Source organism: Drosophila persimilis, unplaced genomic scaffold, assembly GCF_003286085.1.
Source record: "Drosophila persimilis strain 14011-0111.01,24,50 unplaced genomic scaffold, DperRS2 tig00000000-arrow-pilon, whole genome shotgun sequence".
NCBI classification, from domain to species: domain Eukaryota; kingdom Metazoa; phylum Arthropoda; class Insecta; order Diptera; family Drosophilidae; genus Drosophila; species Drosophila persimilis.
The window spans coordinates 26,538,529-26,564,896 of NW_020825288.1; the positions used below are offsets into that span (position 1 = coordinate 26,538,529).

Consider the following 26,368-nt stretch of genomic DNA (forward strand, 5'->3'; position numbering starts at 1 on the left):
GATGCAGCTCCAGCAGCTCCAGCAGAGGAGGCAAGTGCCTGGGCGTGGCGACTCGGACATATGGCGACACAACTAAGGGGGGGGGGGGACTCGAGAGAGAAACGAAAGTAAAGTTGCTTTTAATTATGCGCATAACGGGAGTCACAATCTGATTGGAATTACACGAAATCCGATTAATCGCTCACTGAATTCGATTTCCATCTTCTTTCCATGGAAAACTTTTCCTTTCTTTCCGCGAGAGGGGAGGGGAGCACCAAGTTCTTGGCTTAAACAATTTTCATTAGCAAAAACAACAAAAAAGGCAACAAAAGAACCGCTAATTTCACTTACAATTAGCGGTATGCCAACATGTCGCATGTCGCGCCCCCAGGGAGCTCCAGGGAGCTCCAGGGAGCTCCAGGGAAGCGAGGAGGGAGCTCCACGGTCTCCCTTCAACCACATGGAGCGACACCAAACAAGTTTTCCAACTAAAATTACACAGAAACGAGGGGGAACGTTGTGAGTTGCTGCGGACACCGCAACTCTACGGTTATACCCGATACTAAGTCAGTATGGCTCTCCTCCGGCAGACGCCGCTAATATTTAACGACACGACAAAGAGTGCGTGCGAGAGAGACAGAAAATCAGTCTGAGCGTGACGTCGGGCGCTGCGTAGCCACTGCAAATTGATTTGTTCCTTTTGGCTATAAAAATGATCTGATCTGATCCAGATTCAGCAATCTAATAGATATGGTCATTATCTATGATTCTGCGTTTTTAGTTTTCTCAAATCTGCAATATTGTGGATGCAACAGATTTTCGTCCTTTGTGGGGGCGGATGGGGGTGGGGCGAAAGTCTGAGATATACGTTTTATAGTGACATCTTAAAGGAGTGTGTGCACCAAATTTGGTTACTCTAGCCTTAATAGTCTCTGAGATTTGTGGTTGCCTCAGATTTTCGTCCTTTGCGGGGGCGGAAGGGGGTGTGGCGAAATTTGGACAGGAAACGGTCAAGGTCCGATATCACAGGAGTGTGGATACCAAATTTGGTTGCTCTGGCTTTTATAGGTTCTGAGATCCTTGAACTCATATTTTGCAATTGGCAAAACCGACCATGAAACCTGTGTGTTAGAGTGAGACAGAGCGAGAAAGAGTGAAATTGTTTTCGTGATTCTGGCTGTAATAATTATACGATCTGGTTCAGATTTTGCACTCTAGAAGATATAGTCATCTTCTACGATTCTGCGTTTTTAGTTTTCTCGTATCGTCAAAATTGTGGATGCCACAGATTTTCGCCCTTTGTGGGGGCGGAAGTGGGCGGGGCAAAGTTTTGAAATATTTTTGGAGCAGTGACATATCACAGAAGTCTGGATCCAAAACATCGTTGCTCTAGCTCTTATAGTCTTTGAGCATTAGGCGCTGAAGGGGACGGACAGACGGACAGACGGACGGACGGACAGACGGACAGACAGACAGGGCTCAATCGACTCGGCTATTGATGCTGATCAAGAATATATATACTTTATAGGGTCGGAAACGATTCCTTCTGGACGTTACACACATCCACTTTTACCACAAATCTAATATACCCCAATACTCATTTTGAGTATCGGGTATAAAAAGCGAGCAAGGGATACACTGAAGTGGGAATGCTCTTAAATAAGGGAGGATTTCTAGGGAGTAATGGGTCTAAAGGACCTTTGGCTACTAAAGGATTCAAATATTTGTAGATATCCCATAAAAAAGACTCGACAGCAACTCTTCAGCTCTCTGTGGCATGCCATCAGAAAGTTAGTGCAACACAGAGACGAGTGTAGGTCCAACAATTTGTTTAACATTTATGAGTGACAATGCGCGGGGGGTGGGGCCTGGGAGCAGTTATGTAAAACAAAGTTTAGCCAACGGTCAGGCCAGGCGGTAATGCAATAAGAAACTTTTCACAAATTGCCGCCGCTCCACGCTCCACGCTCGGACTTTGGACTGCATTAAAGTTGTCAAATGAAGTCGAACTTTACGAGTAGATTGCCGGGGGGGCACAACTGTGACCTCTGACCCACTCTCACTTCCCATGGGCAACGGACAAGTTTCCTCTTGTGTTGACACATCCTTGACGCTGGTGTCCTGGAGATTAGTCAAATGTTCTGTGATGTTTTCCTGTTAAACGGCTCCGTAGCAGAGTAGTATTTATAATTGCCAGCCTGGGGGCCAGGCTCTCAGTCTTGTGCAAATCCTGTCAGATACTCAGAGATGCTCCCAGATGCCCGAGGGTCGACCGACAAGTTGTGTGTGTGAGAGATGAGATTTTTGCCCCGAAAGCTAAGGTTTGCTTTGAGAACTTTTGTGGAAAATAAACACAAAAATTCAAAATGCCATTGGCTGATTAAAGCCAGAGGTCTGAGCTCTCTACTCTCTTAAATATCTCACCCTTGACAAAATGTGATAAACTTGAAATGAAACAGTTTCTGTTTCTGATATCACTTGCCAATCTTCTTCTGATCAAATTAAAGTCTCGCATGCAAACTGCATTTCCCAGGCAAAAACTTTCTCAACAACTCTCTGCCGCTCCCCCTCTGGCTCTGTGAGAACGCCGCCATCATATTTTGCCCCACAACGACGTGTCTAACAAAGCAATTAGAGCCACGGATACGCCAACACCGTTCGAGTTAGCCAAGTAAACGACGCCCCCGTGCAGACCCACATACCAGAGTCCAGAATCGGGAATCCGAACCCGGGCCCGGGCCCGGGCCCATGCCCCAGGGCAGCCGTATTCATTAGGAAGTGTCCGGGAGGGGGGAGAGGAATATGCCCTGGCTTCTTGCTTCCTTCTTGCTTCTTCCTGCTTGCTAGGGGGCTAGGTCCCTTTTCCCGACCAAACTTATGGGTCACTCGTTCAAGAAATTGCACAAAACTTTGCCATCCCACAGACAGCCGGAGGAGAGAGTAAGAATAAGAGTAATAAGAGGGGGGGGCGGCAAGAGTAAGAGCTCAAAAGGAAAGGGAGGCAGCGCGTAAAAAGAGAGATGACTGCCTAATGAGGACCCTTCGACTGCCAGGGCACCATGAATATAATTAAATGAGTGCAAAGGTGTAAACTAGTGAATTGTTTGATCCCCGCCATCACAGCCCCCCCTCCCCCATTCCTTTACTGTCCACCTCGCTGTACCCTCCTTCGTCACTCTTTCTCTTTGGTAACTTTTTTTTGCCTGCTCAGCAAAAATGTTGTTCAAACTTTCTTCTTGGGCCTCAGCAAATTTTTTTCGCCTGTTGTGCCACCCTTCCTCCAGCCTGACGGGCACTTTTCAGTCACCGACTTGATGCTCCAGTTAGCGGACTGTCAGTCAAGTCAGTTGATCGTTTAGAGGCCTGACAGGCCCGACAGACCAGGCCAGGCCAGCCGGGTGGTCCTTGTTGGACAGCCTCGCAATGGGATACTCTTTAGGAAGAGAGAGAGAGCTGAATGTAAAAGGGTTCCACAATTGCGTATTAAGTACATATCATAAATGCAATCCCCTGCGTGTGCCATAAACAAGATTAAATCTTACATCCAATTCCAAGGAAGACAGCAAACGCAACAGAAAATAGTTAGATAACTATATAGATATAGATATAATTGATATAGATATAATAGATATAGATATAATAGATATAGATATAATAGATATAGATATAATAGATATAGATATAATAGATATAGATATAATAGATATAGATATAATAGATATAGATATAATAGATATAGATATAATAGATATAGATATAATAGATATAGATATAATAGATATAGATATAATAGATATAGATATAATAGATATAGATATAATAGATATAGATATAATAGATATAGATATAATAGATATAGATATAATAGATATAGATATAATAGATATAGATATAATAGATATAGATAGTGAGATAAGCAAATAAACGGAATACATTTTGGAGGTGAGTGGAGAGACAAGATCTGAAATTTTCACCTTTTCACCTTGAAAAAGGGCGATGAGGAGTACGCCTACAAGGCTCTATCGCCTTCGCTCTTTCTTTCTCTCCGTGCATGCTATGTGGCCTTCGCCTGGTGTTCGGTGGATCGTTAATTTTAATACTGGGGTCAAAGGTTCGTGCTACCGGCTGACGACAAGCAAGGAACTCCTTCAATTACTCTGCCGCTCTCTCACCTTTGAAAATTGTGCTTATTAATCAGCAGGTTAATGGGGGAGGGGGGTAAATGGGGGATAATGAGACGAGAGCGAGAAGGCTGGCTCCAATGACTGTTGCAGTTTAGCATCTAATTAAAAAGTGCCACGCCTGAAAGGCTGTGTTTGTGTCGCCCAGCTACCGGAGGATGCAGCAGCGGAGAGGCAGAATCCGAGTCAATGTTGGAATCAACTTTCTATGGCACCACTTTCGCTGCCATCTTCCACCTTCCCCCTCTTTCCCCTGCCCTTTCCCACCGATGAACATTCTTGTTCTTGCATGAAACCCGTTTCTCTCTCTCTCTCTCTCTCCTACTCTTTATGGTAATGAATGGGTCAGGCGCAAAAAAAAGTGGAGCTTGTGCTAACCGCAAAGGCAAATAAGAGAAAGATGGAGAGAAAGAGAGAGAAAGAGAGAGAGCGAGAAGAGGAAAAGAAACAACTTGTGATGTGACATTGGACCCGCAATGCTTTTTCGATTCTGTATTTTCTTTTTATCATATTTTTTATTTTCACACTGCTTTCGTAACTCTATTGACCCTATTCGCAGGTGTCTGACTGTCTATCTGTCGATCTGTCTGACTGTCATGTGGCATCCCCCTCGCCCCCCGACCCCCCACCCCTCAGAACGAAACAGTGCCTTGGCTTTCACCTTCTCCGGCATGCATTTTATACATTGCTCTTACTGCCACACAACACACCACACACATCTCTTCGGCATGCGAAATATTTCGATAAATGTGTGTTCTTGTGTGACAGGCGAAGAGAGCAGCAGCCTGGGATGTCGGTTTGTTTTTGTTTCCACAGATCTGTTTTCGGTGTACCCTGTACCAAAAAAAGGGAGTAAATCAGTTCTGAGAAGGGTATCTGCCAGGGTATCCTTCCTTCGATCACTGGGCCACAGAATGTCCATCTTGTTTTTCTTTTCTCCGATCCAGTCCCTCTCCCTCGTCTCTTTGGGCGTTAACTTTGCACGCATTGATGACGAATGGCCCTGGAAAATGATGAATGTTTAATGGGGCAATGCCACAGCAAAAACAGTTGAGGTAGCACATTGAAGTGGCGGCGGCAGTGGCAGTGGATTGGGGGCGTGGGGGGCATGGGTATCCATTCATGCATCATGGAACAAACTTTGAAATTCTCACATGTCTCTCGAATTTCAACAAACTGTAACGATGGAAAAATATGGTTAAAAATGCAAAGGGAATTGCATTTACAAACTTTATATTTGATTTTGAGTGAGACATACGAGCTATGTAACAAATGGCAAATTTTAAATAAGGCTTTGAAGGGATTTCCCATTACCGAGTATTCTTTTGAGCATTATAACCGATCCTTTGATCAAAAGCAACACTCAAGTGGAAAAGATTAAATAGTTCTTGTGTGCAAAAGTGTCCCCAATTGGACTCCCGAAGTGCTTTTTCAAATTATCAGAACTATAGATTAAAAAGGGATTATGGGATTATGATTATTCCCACATTGGAATGTTCAATAATTTACTCGAATTCTTCTGTGCTTATCTCAAAATTTTCCTTTGTTCTCCCTCTTCTGGATCTCTTGAGTTCCCAAGTACTTAGGCTCTTCTCTTCCTTGATTATCTTGAGTGAAATCTCTCTAGCATTGCGTCACCCTCTCACAATAATGAGTTACATTCCTTGTGGAATATTTTTTCTGGTTTCTGTTGTAAATATTGTCTCCCCCACCCCTCTCCTTGTTTTGTCCCATGGGTTTCTTCCTCGTTTATCAAATTTTTTGCTGGATTTAAGCAAGTCTATCAAAAAAAAAAAAAAAAACACTTTCACACTGTGAAGTGAGGGGTAGGGGGACGGATATACATACATAGATATAGATATACGGATGGCATTTTTTTCTATCCACGCAACATGTCGGTGCGAAAGAAAGAAGAAGAACGAAAAACAAGAAGAATTTGAGAGGAAAAGCGACAGCATCGACGTTGTCATCGTCAAATGATGTCATGTTGTATCTGCCCCTCCCTCCTCCGCTCCTGCTCGGTCTCTTCGTATCTTTCTCCCCATCTCTGTTTGTCTATTTCTTTAACAATTTACCGTTTTGGCCAAATCCAAATCCAACCCGAACCCCACCGACCAGAACGGGGTTAGGGTAGCCTTCTTTATGAATCAGTTACCAAGGCGCTGATGCTGCAATAAAAGGTGCGATTTATCATAATGGCTGACGCATGTAGAAGAGACAGAAGTGAGGGGAAGACAGGGAAGAGATTTCGCAGACCTTCTCCCACCCCCACTCCCACTTTCACTCTCTTCTCCTCTAAAAGGCATCCCAAAGTACATTTATATTTTGCAATATAACGCAATGTGGAGCTGGAGCTCCTGCTGTGGATTGTGTGTGGATTGTGAAGCCATCGATTTCATTTCTTTATGCCATTTTCCGCATTTTTCACAAATCTGTTTTACAAACGCACACACACTGGCATGCACAGAGCTCCCATTTATGGTGGGGTTTTCTATATAGTTTCTTCTATGAATGTGTGCGAGTTATCTGAGGCGGCCACCAGACGCCGCCAGTCGCCGTCGCTGTCGCCGTCGCCGTCGCCGCCAGTTTCCATATTGATTACAACAAATTTTCTCCCGTCGCCATTTCGCTTGGAAGTTGTCGCCGGCTTGGGGAAACGGTACCAGGAGCTGGAAGCTGAAGAGAGAGAGAGAGAAAAACAAGATTATGTAACTGATACGGGAGTATGTGTGTATGTGTGTCTGTGTGTGTGTTCCGAACATTCCCACGTATCATTAAAGCTCTATTAGCGCGACATGTGCGCGAATGGAAATACGATTTGGCAAAAACCAAACTGAAGATGGAATGGGTGCTTAAGAGTAAGAGAATGCCACCCTTACCCGTCTACCACCATTAAGACCCAGCGACTTGAAGCAATTGCCAAACTATGTTTAGGTATTCTTCCGTCCTCCCGTCCCCTGGAACGTGTATACCCAAGCCCTAATCCATAAAGAGCAGCTTCGTACAGGTTCCTCTCTCTCTCTCTCTCTCTTTAGTTAATTTTTCCATTATGCTCTCTTGTATGCATTTCCTCTGCTGAAGATGCCGTTCTTTGCTGCTTATAATATTTCCATACGCTTTGAATAACCCATTTCAACCAATATTACTGATAAGTATATACTTTTTTAGCATTTAGAAGGTAGCTCTTTAAAGTAAATGTGCATATATTTATTCTTCATCAGGATCAGGTCACCCAGGCGATCTGCTCCATTACAATGATCGATCAGGGAAGGTACATACATACATACATACATATGTAAAGTTTCGGTACCCGAACCTAATCTTCGTTCCTTGTTTTTTGTTTTGCTCAGCACTGCTTTACCTTCCCTCTAGTTCGCTCTGCCATCAACCGACAACCGTTCACTTGCTTGACATTTAGTGCCGGCTGCTGCTGCGCTGCCGCAGTTTTCCGCTCTCCGCTGCGCCCGCGCCTCTGCTCTGACCATTTCTTGGAGTCTGTGTTCGATGGCGACAGAGGCTGCTGCTGCTGCCTTTGCTGAGTTTGGCGGCGACTGTCTGGAATTTCGTTGAACCGGTTTATGTGTGTACGAGTATGTATGTATGTGTGTGGTTTGCCAGTGATTGTTGTTGTAGTTGTAGCTTTACGAGGAGTTGTTGCTGGAAACTGGCGACTGGCTAAAAAAATACAAAATACTTGCACAAAGAGAGCAAAACAGCTTTTGTGCGGAGAGAGGCTTGGCTTTTGGCTTTGGCTAACCAACTGGCCAACACACACACACACACACACACACACACATGAATATGTTGAGGCTGGATGGTGGATAGAGGGGGAGGGCACATAAAACAGCGTGCATATTTGTCGTTGTGGATTATTTCATAGCAGAATTCTCTCGTGTGGGTGGAAGGGGAGGAGCGCGAAAGGAAGAGCAAATAATTGCGGTCCTCGTCCTCTCGCCAGTGTGGCTGCTGTCCAGGCTGTCCAGCTCTTCCTTTCCTGCTGCTGTTCCTCTGCCAGCGCCTTTCTCTCTCTTTGCCTGTTCCGGCATTTCCCTCTCTCCATTTTTTTCTTCGCATTCTGGCTCTTTTCGCTGTTAATTTACATTGCAAAAATGTTCTTCTTTTGACTTTAGACGCAATTTGCAATTCAATAGTCTATAGATTTTTCTATTGTCCGCTCGAGAGTGGGTGGACCCGAGATAGAGGGTAGGCTGGGTGCAGGGTATGTGGCATGTGGCATGTGTTGTGTGGTTTTTGTGGGCTGTTGTGATTGTGACACAGCGTGTGCTAACAGGAGGAAGGGGGTGGGGGGTTTGGGGTTTAATCTCGTAATTTGTTGATAAGAATCCCGACTAGATGGTATCCCGTTGCATATCCTTTGCATACAGGGTACAGCCCAATGATATCTCCTCTACTTTTATGTCCACACAAACACAAACACAAACACAATCCCCATGGGAGGCACAACAGACAACAAATGGCCAACACTTTGCTGTTTTGGAAAAATACAAAAGTTTTCCTCTTCCGTCTCCCATTTCGGCACACCCCTCCCCTGAAATCTAATCTCTTAAAATGCATCCAAATTTCTGTGTGAGAGGGGAGGGAAACATTGTTCCCCCCCCCGATGGTTGTCCGATGGTCTGATGTTTCGAATATTCGATATTCGAATGATGCCCGCAAACTATGCCAAAATAGTTTCAAAATGCGATTGGTTTTCGGCTATTGGCCACATTCCCGCATCTCCCCCCCCCCCCCTGTACGTGGAATCCTCCCCTCGAATGCAAATTGATAATGAAATATGCGAATGCGAATGGGGATGGGGATGGGGATGCGGGGGAAAATGCAATGGAAACGCATGGGAGTGCCGTGCCCCTCCCTTTTGGGGTCAGAATTCTTACTGCTGTCATGCCGACATTTCGCTCTCCGCAACCCGCTCTCTCCCTTTCCGCTCTTTCTCGCTTATTGGCCATTTAATGCAATGCGGCTAATAAACGAAATGCGGTAAACGCAATGACAGTGCGATTAGGCCATAAATCATTGTGGCAGCATCCATCGTCTGCTTGGGATTTGATTTGCGGATTGTGCGGGGGGGTGTCCTGTTGCTATCCTGCGGTTCCTTAAATCATAATCCGCACGTGCACAGTGTGTGTGTGCGTGTGTGTGTGAGTGTGAGTGTGTGTGTGTGAGTGTGTGTAGGTGTCCCACAAGTCAAGTGCGTAGGCCACCAAAGTGGGATTTTCCGATGGGAGTAGGGATTCTTTCAAGCCTGGTGAAATACGAAAGAAAGGAAACAAAATTAAGGGTGAGGCTGGTTAGAGATCGATAGAAAAGGAAGTCAATAAACTTATGATTTAACAAAATGCATAAATGTCGATAGCTAGAATAAATACATATCAAGTAAACAATAACCTTCCCCACCCCCGCCCCCGCCCCCCCTCACACACACACACACACTCTTCAATTACTTAGAATGATGTTGGAAAGTTTTGATTTATTCAATTGTTTATTTATTCAGCGATGTGATACAATGACAAAACATTCGTCCACCAATAAATCTCAATCTCAATGCAAAGGAAGTAAATAAGAAATACTGAGATTCTCTCTCTCACTCTCTCGGACGACGACAATAAATAACAACAATAATTATGCACGACAAATAATGTTCAAATAAAAGGGAGATACCCCCCCTCTATTCCTGCCTATTCCCTCTTTCAATGATCCATAATTGCTATTAATTTGCTGAGAGAGATAGAGGAGAGAGAGAGAGAGCAGAGGGAGAGCAGAGGGAGAGTGAAATTTGCGCAGACTTTTCAAACAAATGCTTCGACACTTGAATGGGAGTTTTCCCGAAAGTTTTCCTCCTCTTCTCTCCTCTTTTACTCCCTTTGGTTGCTTTTGTTGTCCTCTAATTTATTTAGCATTGTGTAAATTTGTTTCAAGGCTGAATAGGTTTTTATTTCGAATGGAAATTACTCTCGTAAATGGGGAATAATAGCAACAGCAATAATAACAATCCATACAGACATAAAACATGAAGAGAAAAGGCAGATACGAAGGATGGAATACCCTCGAAAAGGGAGCCAAAGAAAACCTTAGAGAAAGAAAGATTATAGAGTATATTCCACATTGAGAGTATGGCAGAAATATATCACGAATAGTAGATTTCTGGACGATTTTGATGATTTTCAGTGGATTTAAATTAGATATCTTTGAATTTGTGGATTCTAAAGCATTCGAAACCCTCTCGCAAGGATGTACCCCTGAGCAAACACAAAACAACCTCAAAAGTAAAACATTTGAATTACATCAAATGGCAAAATTCTACTCGCAAAATGGCAAAAGTCAGAAGGCTCCCCAGAAGTTGGGTGTTCGGCGACGACTGTTTCGACTGTTTTTGGCCAAACTCGAAATCAAATTGTGCCAAATTACTTGGCCAACTGCAGAGAGAGAGAGAGAGAGAGAACATAGAGTGCTGGTTGTGCTGTGAATCCCTGCCTGGCTGTCTGTTGGTCCAAATGAATAATTTGGCATCGCAGATAAACGAAATCAATGTCCAAGGGCCCTCTCGAACCCCGAAAACCCAAAACCCCAAACCCCAAACCGAAATGGCAACATCTGCAAATTTAGACGACAGAGAGGGGAATAGAGAGGGGTAGGTAGGGGCAGAGAGGGAGCTATAGAGATGTAGGGAGGAACCTCTGGGGCCACTCTGTTGGGGAACTTGTTATTGAATTAAAGTGACTTGATTTACGGGCGCGTTCTGGTCAAAAGCTCTTAATGGCAATTGCCACGAGAGTCCTGCAACTTCTACCCCTTCTCTTTATAGAGGACGATATATAGGGTCATCTATTCTCTGCAAATGGAGCTTGTGGGCTTAGTGGAGGAGTAACAGTCAATGTCAACGTCGATATCATATGGCACTCGATGAAAAGTGAATAAACATTTGATTTAAGAGCTTAAAGTGTGATTTAAAAAAGTTTTAAATGTTTTGGATGCTTTGCTTAGAGCCAGAGCCCCCCTCTCTACCCTGCCCCCAATGAGAAACAATGTCGTGGCAGCTGTTAATGTTGGGGATACGGAGACACAGATAAACGGATGGGAAACTAGAACTAAGGCCGGCACTCCACTCCTCTCTTCAATGACAACAGATAGCGCTAATAATTTATGCATGTTGCACACTCACCCACTCTACCCCTCTGCCCCTCTGCGGAGCAAGGTTTATCTTGTAGCTGCTGCCACGCCCCCCAACCACACACACACACACACACACACACCCCTACGCGCACGCTGACAACGATGCCACATAATTTAATTAAAACTCTGCACCGCAACCCCGTGAACTACAAAACAGTGCAAATGCAAATTATTATTAATTACAGTACAGAGAAAACTACCTCTCTCGCTCTGACTCCACTTCGCTGTCCTCCACTCCTGCGGATAGACCACGAGACTCGGGGGCGCCATCTGTTGCTAGTCTGCTGCTGTGTGGCGGCAAAAACGGTTCAAGTGCTTTCGAATGCAAGAGGGCTCTCTGCATCCAAGGGGAAAGAGAGAATATTACGAGCTTCTGGCTGGGATCGCTCGGGAGCTTAGAACTGTTGCTCGGCTTCTGCAGAGCCGAATGCCATCTCTTGCTTGTCTCGGGCCGATCTTAGTCCCTCTCGCTTCTGATATTGGAATGAATCACCGTTCACTTCAACGACGGACATTCGTGTGATCTTTTCTTCAATCGCTCCTCCACAGTTCCTGCTTTTGGGCCACTCGAAGGGCTCAAAAGGGGGGGCCTTGGGTGAGACGGCACCGACTCCGAAAGGGTGTCCACGCCTCGCTTCAGGTGCAATTGTCGCGGTTCTAGAGCTCCAGGATGAATAGTAAAAGGATGAAGGTCCTTTTATGTGCAAATGGCGGCAGAGGTCCACGGTTTCCCGAGATGATGATAGTTCTGACAGAGTTTTCGTCCTTTACTTTCGACATAAGTATCAAGAGGTTGATTGTTCAAATTCAACAATGCCAACATTTTATTTGCGAAAGCGGGTTTCCCGTACCTCCAGGAGGACACTATTCTGCTTTTAAGCATTAATTATTTCCTTTTTAGCCTTGTTATCAAACAAATGCCAAACAAATTGGCAAGAGAAAGAGGGTGAGAGAGAGAAAAGAAGTGGCAGAGAGGTGGGACAACAACAGTGCAGATAAAAGTGCAAAATCCAATCAAGCTATCCTAATTAAAATCCTGAAGGAGGAGGCCTGAAGCGAACTCAATCACTGGGTGAGAGCGAACCCATGCATCCCCAAGGGTCTCTCGTTAGTTCCTTTGCTCCTTTGGGTTTGTCTTTCTGTTTGTTGTTTGCTCTTTCCTTCTTTTAGGAGGAGGAAGAGGAGGAGGAGGAGAGAACCTAAAACTGTAAAACTATGCTAATCGAGAGTGGTGGAGGAATAGCTAGGCAGCCGAAGTGCTACTCACAGACAAATGAAGATGGAAATCTCTGAGATACTTTTACACACTTTACTTAAATAATATTAGATCAAATAGGTTTTCAATTAAGGTAGAAGGAAAGCCAGAAAAATTCCGCATTTGAGTACTAATCACGCGTAATGCGGCAGAGCCTCTCGGCCCCTAGGGTGTGTTTTTTCTCCCCTTTGATTCGATAATAAATACAACCACAAAATCGAAATCTTCGCCCATATAAGAATAGAATTCCCTTGTTATTCCCCATATAATCTCTCATTCTCATTTGATACTCCCCTCAACACAGGAAACGGATTAAATTCTGTGTAAATTATACAATTTCCTGGCAGCAAGAGAGCCAAGTGACCCAGCCCCCAATGCGAGTGCCAGGATACGCGCGGAGAGCGCCACTCCTGAAAGATAGAGAGAGGGAAACCAGGGAGAGAGTAACCAGATCTATTTCACAGCCAGAGACAAAATGGGGAATTCTGTTTCTCATTCAATTTTCATTCACATTTTCTGTCTCTCTCTCTCTTTCACTCGTTTCTCTCTTTCCCTTTCCCTTTCCCTTTCCCGGCTTTCCCTGTCTAGAGGAATGCGATTTTCGCGCAGTTGTTTTCTTTAATTTTCCGCATTCGAAGGCAGCAGCAAACCGTCGACTTCCTGCCTTACGTCCGTGCGCCACGTATTTCGCGAGCTTCTGCCACTCCTCCCCCCACTCCTGCCCCCTGATGTGGCTCCTTTGGTTGTCGTCTCGTTTGCAGCATCCTGTATCCTGTGTAAAACATATGCATACATTTTATACGGCATTACGGCATTACAATATTGCATTTGCTGAAACATTTCTCTCGCTTCCCACTCCCACTCGCACTGCTTTCCTCCTCTTTTCTCCGCTTTTCCCAATCTGCCTCTTTCCTGCGAGAAGCCCCTCCATGGAATCGTCGCTGCTTCCTTCGTTAGCATTGAGTTACGGCTGCTGTCGGGTGTACCCTACAATTTATGACATCTAGGGGTTTCTATTTCCATTCAGTTAGGGGCTCTCTTATACTTTTCGCACTTCAATATATTTTCAATATAAATATATCACTACAGAATGTCCAACTACTCTAATTCGTATCCTGTGATCATTATCCTACACCGATCTATCAAATGGAATGAGAAACTCTCGGAGTAGAAACGTCTATGCTTTGAGGAAGCTTTTGAAAGCATACTTTTATGATGATTCTCATTAAAAACATATCATTTAGTTCCATTACTCAATTCAAATAATAAGCCACAAGAACTACACCATAAATTTAAGCGAATATCAAGAAAAGTTTTTATTTTACAGCCCCCATTTTTTGTCTCAAATTAGTTCTATATGTCAGTGTTTTAATACAACAACAACCAAGTTATGAAAATATATAGTCAGCGAAATAATTTAAAAATCTGAAATCATCTCCAAAATATCCTGCTTAAGCCACCTCAAAAAAAATGGTTAAAAAAGTTAAAATTTGCCCAGTATTCCTAGTATTTTTAATAAAATTACTTTAATATTTAGTAGGATGACATTTCTGCTTAAGAAAAGTGGAGCAACGCCTTGGTATTGAATCTACAGGACGTGCCCACTGTTGAGGGTTGATTTTCCTCCATTCTTCCTGTAAAATTTTTATGATGATTCTCATTAAAAATATATCATATAATTCCATTACTCAATTCAAATAGGATCCTAAGAAGTATTCACCCTTTCATCTCCTATCATGTATCATTCCCCTTTTTACTACAGGGTATCTTGTACTTCGGTAGGCTCTTTTTTCACACGCTTGTAAGTTGTTTCTTTTATTTTGTATTCAGCTTCAGTTTCAGTTTTCGGTTTTGACTTTAGGTTTTACCTGGGCTTTCCACTTGCCACCTTACACTCCTTACAACCCATCCTCCCACCAGAAACCAGTATCTATTGCTCCTCGAGAGTCCTTTGCTTTCCTTTCCCCCCTCTGCCCTGCTGCCCCTCTGCCCTGCTGCCTTGCCTGCTCCAATTACTGTTTGCATAGTGGAGTGTCGTCGTCTGCGGAAATTTGTTTATTTTACGCGCATTGCGTTTTGCCGTGGCTTCGCTTCGGTTTTCGGGGTTTTCCGCGTTTCCGCATTTCAGGATTCTTTTTACAGGAGGAGCAACAGCAACACGAATCAGACATCCTTCGAGCGTGTGCGGAGGAGTCGTCGACTCCGAAGACAAAATGACAGCTAAATGCATCACAGGACACTCTCGTGGCAGAATTTATTTGCCGTGAATTTCGTCCTGTACTTTTTTCGGAATTTGTATTTTGCATTTTCCTGTAGCCGTTGACATTTTCCCTTCGCATTCGCCTTTGCCGTGGAATCAGAATATCTGCCTTGCCTTCAAAAAAAGGGGGAAAGAGAGAGGGAGAGGGAGATGGAGAGATTCTTCTTTAAAAAGGGGCAGAGAGAGAGAGAGACACAACTGTTAGGAGTACCCGAAAAAAGTCAACAGAATATAGGATGGCGAAAGGGGGGGCGAGGAGTGGCTCTCTCTCTCTCTCTCTCTATCTCTATCTCTCTCTTACTCTCTGTTGCAACATAAGTTGCTCATAAAAGTGTGTTGCACAAACAATCATAGAATCGTTTCGTTGAAACGAAAACCTAATGAAAATGTCGTTAAAATCTGTGCAAAAACTTTTTTGACTGGAGCTTTTGGCTTTTGTCATTTTGTTGAAAGAGAACGGCAGCAAGAGAAAGAGATGGATATAATTGGTAGAACAGAGTCTGAGACCAAGAGAATCCCTATTGAAATATAAATATAGGTGGATACCCGCTGAAATTGTGGAAGGAAGGAAACATTTGGACGTCCTTACTGTTCCAAATACTTTTTTTTTAAGCTCCAGTAAACGTTACTATTGGGATCTGGATCTGTCTGCATTTGGAGCTCCGTTTCTTAGCATGGAACTGACACGAGGAGCTCCACATCCTTTCTGAATTGATGGAAGAAGGACATCCACTTTACTCCTGCTGTGTGGAGGAGCTTGCACTTGTTCTATTTCTATTTCTATTTCTAGTTGTAGTTCCCTTGACAACTGATGAGCTGATGGCTTAATCTAGTAATTGCATCAATTGGCCTTAGAAGCCCCTGACTGCCATAGAGTCCTGGCCATTGAGGCCAACAGACAGGCAGAACTTGGCCCCAAAACCGGAGCGGAGCTCTCTCTCCCCGCTCCTTTCTCTATGCAGATGAGAAGGAGGGCAGGGCTTCGGCTTCAATCACTTGACATGTTGTTCGGTAGTCAATTTTGTGGATTGCTGAGATTGTTGCCAGTCCACCTCCTGCGACTCCTCTCTCTTGTGCTGCTCCTCCACTGATATTATCCCCATTTCTACCATCATTTACTCCTCCCTTTGCACCTTTTGGGTGCAGGACTCTGGCTTCTATGACATGTTGCAAGTGCACTCCATGCAGAGTCCTTGCCTCCTGTCCAGTCAGTAGTTTGGCCTGTGGCCAGGTATTCCGTATGCCAGGGAACTGCCTGTCCCTTCCTTGTGGATATTTCTCCTGTGGTTGCCTGCCCGCCCTCCCGCCTGTCCTTTCCATTGTCCTGTTTTGTGGCCCCAACTCTGCGTTGACAGGCGGCTGCTGCCTTGTGAATCCTTTGCCAAAAGCTCACTCTGTGGGGAGACGCAGGACACAGAGCTAACAAGCCGATCAGCCAGCCAGCCAGCCAGCCAGCCAGCAGTCCATGTGAGATAGGTATAAGGAATACTAAGTAGGGAGAGATAGGGAAGGTTTATATACCTTTAAAAACGCCCAGGAACATGGATGGTCGAGTGAAATTCCTTGAATATATATTTAGAAATGGTTCATAGATGAAAACGAGGGTGATCCCCTTTTAATTCGAATCTACAGATGAGTCTTTGTTGATTGTAGACTAGAAGATCCTTAGACCCAATAAAATCGTTTATATAAAACATTCTAAAGCTAGATTCTGCTTCGCTTAAGGCATTTAAATGCATTTATTTCCCCAAGTTCCCTCAGAAATCCCAAAGATTTCCCAAAGTACGTTTTTGGGGATCCAAGGAATCTTAAATTTCGTTGGAAATTCCTTGGGGGACTATTCTGATTTATAAATACTATTTCCCCTGGTTGACCCCCACCAAGCGTTATCTGTCTTTCTCTCTCTGTCTCTCTCTCTGTCTCTCTCTTTTCTCACACTGCCTCGGCCAGTGAGCGCCTCCTGGCGGAGTGAGCAAGATGTAACGGATGCTGCAACAGAAAAATGAGCTACGAATTGTTAATTTTATGCTGCAACTGAAAGAACTGAAAGAACTGACAGCAGCACGGGGCAGCATGGGGCAGCTTGGGGCAGCATGGGACAGTGTAGCAGGCAGCCAAACGCAGCCAAGTGGCAGCATTATTAAAGCCTTGTCAGCAACACCAACACTGAGAGAGGCAACACCAGTAGTGGCAGGCGGCAGTGGCAGCACGTGGCGCAAATTGTGGCATAAAACGGTAGCAAAGACACCTGCTGGCTGCTCTGCATATTAATAAGTTCGTTCGGTTCGTGGCGGCGCCACACGCGGCCAAGCAGGCGGGGCACGTGGGGGGGCCATCCACATCAGCCATCCATCCTTCTCTGCAGCGAGCATGGGAAGTGACTCTGTGTCCCAGCTGTGGTTCTGGCCATAGTCCTCGTAGTTGGGCATTCATTAGACCGGCTACAGGCTCCCGTTTATCCGTTCATTGTTTTCTGGCCAAATTGCGTACGAGTACACGTTACGTGGCACAACACACGTTGCAGATTAAGACTTTAAGACCTGTATATATTTTTGTATATTTTTATGTACGAATATATTTAATTTCTTCATATTTGAGGAGTAATTAGTATGTGAGGACTGCAAGAAATATTCGATTTGGTTGGAAAGTCCATGTGTTTTTTTTTTACTATTTTTTTTTTATGGAATAAGGAGTCCTAGGAGTTTAAGGATTCGTTTGTTTCTCGGACAAAGCTTTAAGGATTCCCAGGAAATTGTGTATTTCCTAAATCTAAACTGAATTCTACATCATTTTCCTCAGTAAATTTATAGATGAGGATTGCCCTCGTTTTCTTTTTTTTCCGAAGGACAACGACGACTGTCCGCTAATGGCCTAAACTGCAAAACGAATCCAAAACCAAATCTGAATCCGCAACCAAACCGAACCGAAAAAAAAAGAGTGGCGATTGTCTGTCGACAGGATGTCTCCGGCGACAAAAGTCTGGCAGCAGCCGCAGCCGCAGCAAGGATTCCTCCTGCCGTTCGACTGCATTGCCGCCGCACTGCCGCCTGCCCCATGAACTTGGGGTTTTTTTTGTCGTGGCTTTGGTTGGGGAGTCGAATCTCTCCTCTCCTCTTCCCCGCCTGATCCTGTGAAACCAGGGAAACGGTTGCCTTTCTTCTCTAACGAGTTCTCTGCTGCCAAATTTACTTCAGTTTTTTATTTGTCGCTGCTGCTGCTGTGGCACGTAGAGCGTGTTAAATTTTCCGCACGCATTCTGCTATTCTCCCGTATCTCCATGGCTATCCCTATCTCTGTCCATACCTATACCTATCTCCATCTATCCTTCCTGTCCTTGTATTTATCTGTCGCCCTTTTGGCTACAGGGTAGCATTCAGAGGGTCTACCCTGGAAAATTCCTAGAATAGATAGCCCTAAGGATGGGATGGATCTATGTTGTTATCTACTAGGCGACTTTTAGCACCAAAAATATACTGAAATTGTATTTTTAATTTTTTTTTAACATTTTTTATTCAGAATTGTAATCTTTCAATTGTTGGGGGAGCCACTATTTTTTAAAATAGAACGTTATAGTTTTCTACAATGCTCTATGAAGGAAAGAACTACGTTTTGCCAAAGCTTGATCATAATCAGGAATTAAAAACTAAAGTTTCTTTGGGAATTAGCTCCAATTAGAAAGTATTTTCCGTCTATAATTTCACATATTTCAATAGAACTGCCAATGGTATGAATCCCATTAGAGCGTACCTTTCAGTCGCAACATCCTGTACACTTTTGTTGTTTTTTTTTTCTCTCTCGATGAGTGCATTCCATTGCGAGTGGCCGTCTGGCAGTTTGCCAAAAAACTGTCAAAGCAATACGAGACAACGTGCCTCATGCCCCCAAAAACATCCGCAAACCCCTTTTATACCCCCCGGAAAAGTGGAATCTCCTGCCGCCAGGAGACAGGGACATGTGTGAATGCCGCCAGGAGGTGAGTCTTCCTTTGGTCCAGTGGGGAATGCCATGGAAGTTCTATACAAATGAAAATGCAATTCACACAAATGGACTTTTCTCTCGTTTCGGCGTAAAACAGTGGATGGGGAAAGGGTAGAAGGGGAAGGGACATTGGTTGGGGTGTCACCAAAAAAAAAAAAATCTGCGATAAACGTGGACAAGCGGCAAAGATTGAATTAGTTTGTTGGATTCTTTTTTGGACAGTAGGAGGGAGAGGGACTACACAGGACTACTCCACTGCAGCAGAGAGCATCCAGTAAACGGATGACAGAGGAGGATGACTGGAGTGTATTAGAGGGATAGTACGAGTATAAATGATTTTTCGGGGGGGAAGAGAGGCGGAAGTCTGACGGTTTTCCCTCTCGTTCCCCTCTCTTGTCAAATGCATTTATTGATTTACTCCATAAATCTTTTGTGTTCAATGGTTTTGCAAAAACGAACAACAAACAACGAATAAAATGCTGGCTGCTGAAAAACAAGACCCCCGTATGGCCGTCAGATCTATCTCTATCGGTGGCATCTAATTGGAAGACATGCAACATGCAACATGCAGCAGCAGCGGTGGTATCAGAATCTATTGTTTCGTTGCGGATTTCGTTATATTTTCTATTTTCATTCAACATTTAATTGAAAAATGTGAAAATGGATCTCCATCAAGTGGTGCCAGATGTGGAAATGGTGTTTCGAGAGGCTGAGGATTACGATTTTTTTTACGATTTGAAGTTTTGATGGGTGTTTGAGTGTTTATGGGGTTGCTGTTGAAGAAATAGGGTCCTCCCCAAGGAGGGATTCTTGTGAAGGGTTAAAGAATCCCCTAGAAACCCTTAAAGAAAACATAGTCGGCTTTAAATCCGCTTAAAAATAAATAAAATAAATCGACAAAGATATCGATTTGAAATCGATTAATGATTAATCATAATCATAATAATTAAACTATCATCATAAATTATATATTATAAATTATATATTATATAATATATTATATTATAAATTATATATTATAAATTATATAAATGTATTATCTATGATGATAGACTTTTGATTTTGACTGATTTAAAACTCTTAGGATCGATATCGATGGATGCATATCGATTTGGAATATAACATTGTCGAAGAATGATCTATTGTATAGATTATTATGGATTTATGATTGATTGAACGCCACAAATGGCTTTATTTCCTCATTTAGTTTGCCCACGATTTAAAGAAAAATAGTTGAAAAATCAAAAATAGGCCTTATACAAAATTTGAATCGTATTTCTGAAGTAGATCTCTTGTCTAATAAATTGAGTAAACTCTCCGAAAGAAGAACCACAGAAACATAACTGCTAACAATGCAAACAGCCGCCGCCAGAAAGGGGATGAGACTTGACCTCTGGCCTCTGTCTCTGCCCCCAAAAAAGATACAAACGAGTAGTTTGGTACACTCGTAGTTTGCCTGCAATGGCAATTCTGTGTCCAGTCAACAACACTTTGTTATTAAGACTCTTTTCCATATTCATGAATTCCCAAGGAAATGCTGAATGAATGATTTTGAATAATGATTAGACTATGCATTCGATTGGCCATAGAAGCCACAGCAGAAGCAGAACAGAGTGCAGCATCATGGGAAGATGCACTTTCATAAATATTCAAAACGCATTTTGTGTGTGTGGGTGTGTCCATCTGCATCCTCCCCCATGTGTGACATTGATGCCACACGGGGCTTGGTGCCTGCTGCCTGGGATGTGAGTGCCATCTCCATGTGTTTGGTGTGTCCGAAAAATACCAGAGATAATGCCTGTTGTATGAATTCATTGCCGAAGAGAGTCCTGGGACTATCCCTTACATTTGGGAAGCTAATTATCAAAAGGTATCTACTACGAAGTTTGAGAGATATATCTTGGCATTTGTGGATCCCATAAGAGAGACGTTGAAAGAGTTATATAGAATAACTAGAACTAGACGTAAAAACTATGTGATCTCAATCTGTGTTCCAGTGAAATCTTAGGGCTCTTTTATGTGGAATTGAGTGGATTTCTAGCTTTTACTTCCTTTGAAATCTAGCGACTATTTTCCCAAGGGGTTTATAGTACGGGGTTTTAGGAAAAGTTGTTCCTTAAATGTTTCCTTCCCAAAAAAAAGGTATATCTTCTATTGCAGGGCATCAAGAGGGAAGGGACTGCCCTTCTTGTTCCAGGACTCGCTGCTGATGTCCATGACTGATGTGCTGTTGAAAATGCATTTATTAAATTCATGCACTGCCCACACGAGACACTCGACAGTCGACAGTCGAGAAGAAGTGCTGCAGTCCTTAGGAAGCACGGGGATGACAGGGACAGGGACGAAACGGATGGATGGACAGAATCCATTTCCTGAGACTTACTCGAGTGGTTCTTTGCTTATAGCTTGATTTATTTATTTGCTTACCAAAACAACAAGTGATGTGAGTGTGGCAGGGTCAGGGGCGGGTGCAGGGGCAGGGGCAGGGGCAGGGGTAGATAGAGTCAGAGGCAGAGGCATCAAGCCATCAATTAGGCCCCAAAGTAAGCCAGCAACAACAGTTGTCAATTAAATTCGAATGTCAGGCAAATTGTGAGCTCTATTTCTTCGGTCTGTTCTCCGTTCTGGTTGGTTCTGGGCCCCTGGCCGTTGGGCTGGCGACTAATTGGGTCTCTAAAAGCGGCTGAAACCGAAGACGGGTGAAGAAGTGAAGCAGTGAAGCGGAGCGGAAGAGTGGAATGAACATCTCTCAAAGATTTCCATTAATTTCGAGGAATAAACGGAACAGCCTTCACCTTTACCCCAGAATTTACCCCAATGCCCGAATCCCCGACTAAGAAAGAAAAATGTATAATTACAGGGCAAAGCAGAATCCATCTCCATCCGTTGAGCATATTGACCTCCGGCCAAGTGGAACGTGTCGTCGACTGTTGACGACGAGTACGGTTAGTTAGAGCGAGAAAGCGAGTCATCGAACCCTTTGATGGGTGCTTCAGACACCCCGAAAGCAAAAAAGCAAAAGCAAAAGAAGGAAGGAAAACACAAATGAACAGTTAGCCAATGTCATTAGCTTTCGTTCGAGTTTTGGCTGTCGGTAGAGAGGGTTACCCAAACAGTTTGCGAGGGGTGCTATCTCTGTGAAGGATTTTGAGGAAAAAATTTAATCTCCATTAAAATTGTTAAAAGTTGGAATGTTGGAAAGCTTTATCATCATTTCATTATTAAACCTGAAAAGACTTTCTACTCGTACAGTAGATGTCCAGTAGATGGGTCCTCTTCTAGGTCTGGTTATCCCTCCATCCGGTTACCATAGAAGGAATACCTTTATTAACACCACAGACTACCCTCTTTCTCCGTTTGCACCTCCGACTTTTGCTCTACCATGTGTTTGCTCCTGTTGTTCCTCCTTCTTACGGTTTTTGTTGTGCTTGTTGTCTGTCTTTCACCATCATCCTGCGGGTCACGCGCATATGCATGAGGATGGTATGAAGGAGGAGAGAGTCTGGTGGAAGGCTAGGGGGCATGGCATGGATTGTGGAAGTGTTTTGGTGTGTGTGGCGGCGGCGGCGGTGGGGCAGTCAGTATTCATTGGTGCGTGGTCTGTTTGGTGGAGAACCCGTCTCCCTGTCCCTTTTCTGTTGACTTTTCCCACTTTGACGAAATTAAATCTGCAATGCAAAAATGATGATGGACATGGGGCACATGGCACATTGGGATTGGCGTGTGTGTTGCGCTTGAATGGTAATTGAGAAAGTCAGATAGAGACAGAGAGAGGGCGAAACAGAGAGAGAGAGAGACACAGCTTTACAGTTGAGAAGAGATTCTGAAATGCTTAGAGTATGTGACTTTTCCATGGAAATGTTTAAGGAATTGGCTTTCATTGTAAAGCGAATTGGCTATCATTAAGATGCCAGATGGCGAATGGACTTGATTTGAACTGTACATTCAAGGTATGTTCATAAGACGTATTTTTTTAACACAGGTACAATTTCAGTAAACCGAGAGGCAGAGTACAGTCCGAGTCATACATTTCCACACATGTATTGTATGTTGGAAATGCCTTTCCATGCCTTTCAAGTACGGGTATTCCTTGATTCTGTGTCCTTTGCCATTTTGCCTGAAGCTCACTCACTCTCAGTTCTCGGAGTACCTCAAAATGCTCAGCAGCTACGTCCAAGTCCAATAGGAGAGGGCGGAGCAGGATGAAGGGAAAAGCGGAATCAGCAGAAAAGTATGTTTAAAAGAAGGTGTTGCACGAGTCCATTCTTCCAACCAACCGATAATGTTCATTCTTAACCTGCGCCACCTGATCTCCGCATGTTCATGGGAACTATGCCTTACCTTCTATGGAATGTACCTTGTCCTTGGAAGCAGCAGCAGCAGCAGCAGCAGTGGGCAGCGGCAGAGGTAAGAGAATCAGCAGGAGCGGCGAGAGATAGGGCCCCGCGGGGGGGGGGGGGGGGGGGGGGGGGGGGGGGGGGGAGAACAACTGAAATGGCTTTAGAGTGAAACACTTTAGTAATTGGTAGCTTATTTCCATCAGCAGAAGCAGGCGGACAAAGAGAGGAACAGCAGGGATAGAGATAGAGGCAGCGATAGACGGAGGGAGAAGCAAAGTAAAGGAAATGAAGGGACAGAGCCGCAGCCGGAGAGCAAGAGCAAAAGCTAAAGCTAAAGCTAACGGCATCACGATTATGCACAAAAGCAACGACACGACTGTCACAAGCTTAATGTGGAAACGTCGCACAAATGAAACAAATGCAAAAAAACGATAGCAGAGGGAGGGGAGGCGAAAAAGCAGCCGAGCTTTAATGTGTGTGTGTTTGTGTGCGTGTGGACGGGTGAACTTTACATACATCTACAATCTACATACATCTACAATCTACATACATATGTACATCTTTCTTCTGCTATCTCTGGCAATCTCAATCTATGAAAGTCCAAGTTCTCTCTATCTCTTCACCTGTCCGTTAGAAATATGTGTGTGTGTGTGTGTGTGCCCTTCGGGAACAGCAGCAGCAGGAGAAAAAAGGACCGGTTCTCTCTTTGACATAATTAAACGCATTTCAAAGATGAAGATGTCGTCCTTGTCGCAAATAAGAAATGTTGAGGAACAAGAAGGAAGGAACAACCAGCAAGATGAAGATGAAGATGTGGGATGGTGACAGGCATACTCTCTCCCCCCCCCCACTCCCCTCCCCCGCCACGACTCCTGTCATGGTTACGTGCTGTAGGGGGTAAAAGGTGTGGCCATGTTGCCACCTACGCGCTACTCCTCTCTTCGATGCCTCCACCTGGAACCTCTCACTGATGATGAAGCTGATTATGTGAGGGCTCTCTCTCTCTTCTAAGGCACTTCTTCTGCTGCTGGCTTCTTATTCCACTTGTTCTGCCTCTTCTGTCATTTTTTGTGCCTGTAGACCGTTGATGAAGATGAAGTGCGCCTTGTTTGATCAATATTGCACTGAGAGAAAACTAGCATGCCCTTATATTACACATTTTAGAGTTCATCTTCTTCTTATAGATCCCAAGAAAATAAAGCTGGCCTTCTGTTATTCGGATAAGCTGCCAAACCAGATATTTAATCAATTTCTCTCAGTGTACACATGCAATAGATGTAGCAGGCAGTCACCCAGGCATCCTCACCTCAAGTTGAAAAGATTTGTGCGGCATTTGAGGCATTTGATTTGAGTTATTTAGCAGGTCCGTCGACTGATGATATTTTCTCCCGTCCATCTCCAGCATCTCCTCTCCTCTTGTTGCTTCTGGACATTTAATGGCTGCCATTTCTCTTGTTTAAGGTGCGAACGCATCAGCAGGGCCATCATTGCTCTCTCTGGTGGATGCCGCTGCTGGGGCATTCATAAATTATGCAGACATTTAGCGGCACGACCACGAGCAGCACATTACGTATACGCGGCGTGCCGCGCCGCGCCGCACGTGTTCCCCGATGGTCCGTGTTGATAATTATACACTCTTTCTGAAGAGCCCGGGGATATTATGATTTTAATTAGATTTATGATTTATTTGTGTGTCAATTGGATTTTGCAGATCCATTTTATCTGGAGATCTGCATAGATCACTATATTAAACAGAAACCATCTTTTAAGATGGGTAAATCATGCAATCATAACTATTTATAGGAGTATCTTCCATGAGAATGATGGATATCCCAGAGTATCTATCGCTTCGGGCTCGCCTTTTCTACGATAATCTCCTTCCTTAAGATCTGTTGTTGTTCGTTCATCCTCTATCTCTGATTGTGGGTGGAGGAGTGTTGTTCTTGTTTGTCAACATGGCCCACACTCGATGTGTTGGTAGCAGCAGCAGCTTCAGTATGTGTGCCTCTCTGGCTGTTTCTTGTGTCTGTTTTTTCTCTCTTCACAGCCTGCGGCCATGTTGATAACTCTGATGACGTTGATGAAAAACTTTTGATTGATGTGGTGGCAAAAACTTCATGTTTGTCATTAGGCGCCACACAACTAGAGCAAGACGACAGAGAAAGGGGACTCCCCAGATAGAAGAGGCAGAGAGAGAGCCAGGGAGGAGGGCCTCCAAGTTTTCGGCATAACAAACGACTGTCGGGGAAAAGTTCTCCCTGCCATTTCTCCTAGGGATGTGGGTGGTGGGATGCGTGTGGCGGCACTTGAAGTGCTTGAAAGACAAAAGTTTTGTTTATTAATTAATTGAGGAGGGCTCGTGCATGTGAGTGCCGCAACCAACCAGAGTTGCCCGTCCATCTGGCGCCAGAGTTAACAATCGGCGTGAAAAAACAACAGTGAGAATTGCGATTGAAATGGAAATTGTGTAAGGGAATTAATTTGACAGATTTTCAGTGAGTTTTTGGATAGGGAGTGGCATTACATAAATGAAATGCATTACAAATTCTATACGGATCTTCCTTTTAGGCATTTCTTTCAGTTTTTGTTGAAATTCAATTGAAAAAAGAGTTGCCTTGGCAACCCTGAACCAGCACCACTGCTCCTGCTGCAGTTCGGTCTTTCTTCTGTAACTGTGGCTGTACCTTCTGTTGGTCCTGTGCCCGTGCCTGTACCTGTGGCTTACACTTACCTCCAGTTCTCCCTTAGATTTTGTCGCCTTCGAGGCTTCCACGGAGTTGTTGGCCATTCATTATGGCGTGTTTTTACCTCCTCTGCCTAGTAGTTGCAAGTGCTTTTGCTCAAAGTTGCAAGGCAACACTACAATGCCACACACACACACACACACACACACACACACACTTCTCCTACTTCGTCGTAGCTTTTTTTCTCTCTCTTCCTTTTCGCTGGCTGCTTTTTAAACTTTTCTCGTTATTTTTGCACATTCGCTTGGGTTTTATGGCCACTGGAAACACTAATTACCTTGTTTTTCGGAGAATTAACTTTTCGATTACTGTTGCTACGATGTTTGTTACTGGCACTAGAGAGGGGGGTAGGGAGGGGGAGGGTGGAGGAGGGAAGAAGGACGAGAGAAACTTACAAGTGCAGTTTGCAAAAAATAAGAATTAAATGAAAGCAATCAATG

General features: G+C 44.1%; 1 protein-coding gene across 1 annotated transcript in view; it reads left to right on the plus strand.

The window, feature by feature from the left end:
• LOC6594405 (cadherin-87A) overlaps positions 1-26,368 on the plus strand; it is a 65,338-nt gene that overhangs the window by 6,123 nt on the left and 32,847 nt on the right. The window lies entirely within an intron of this gene.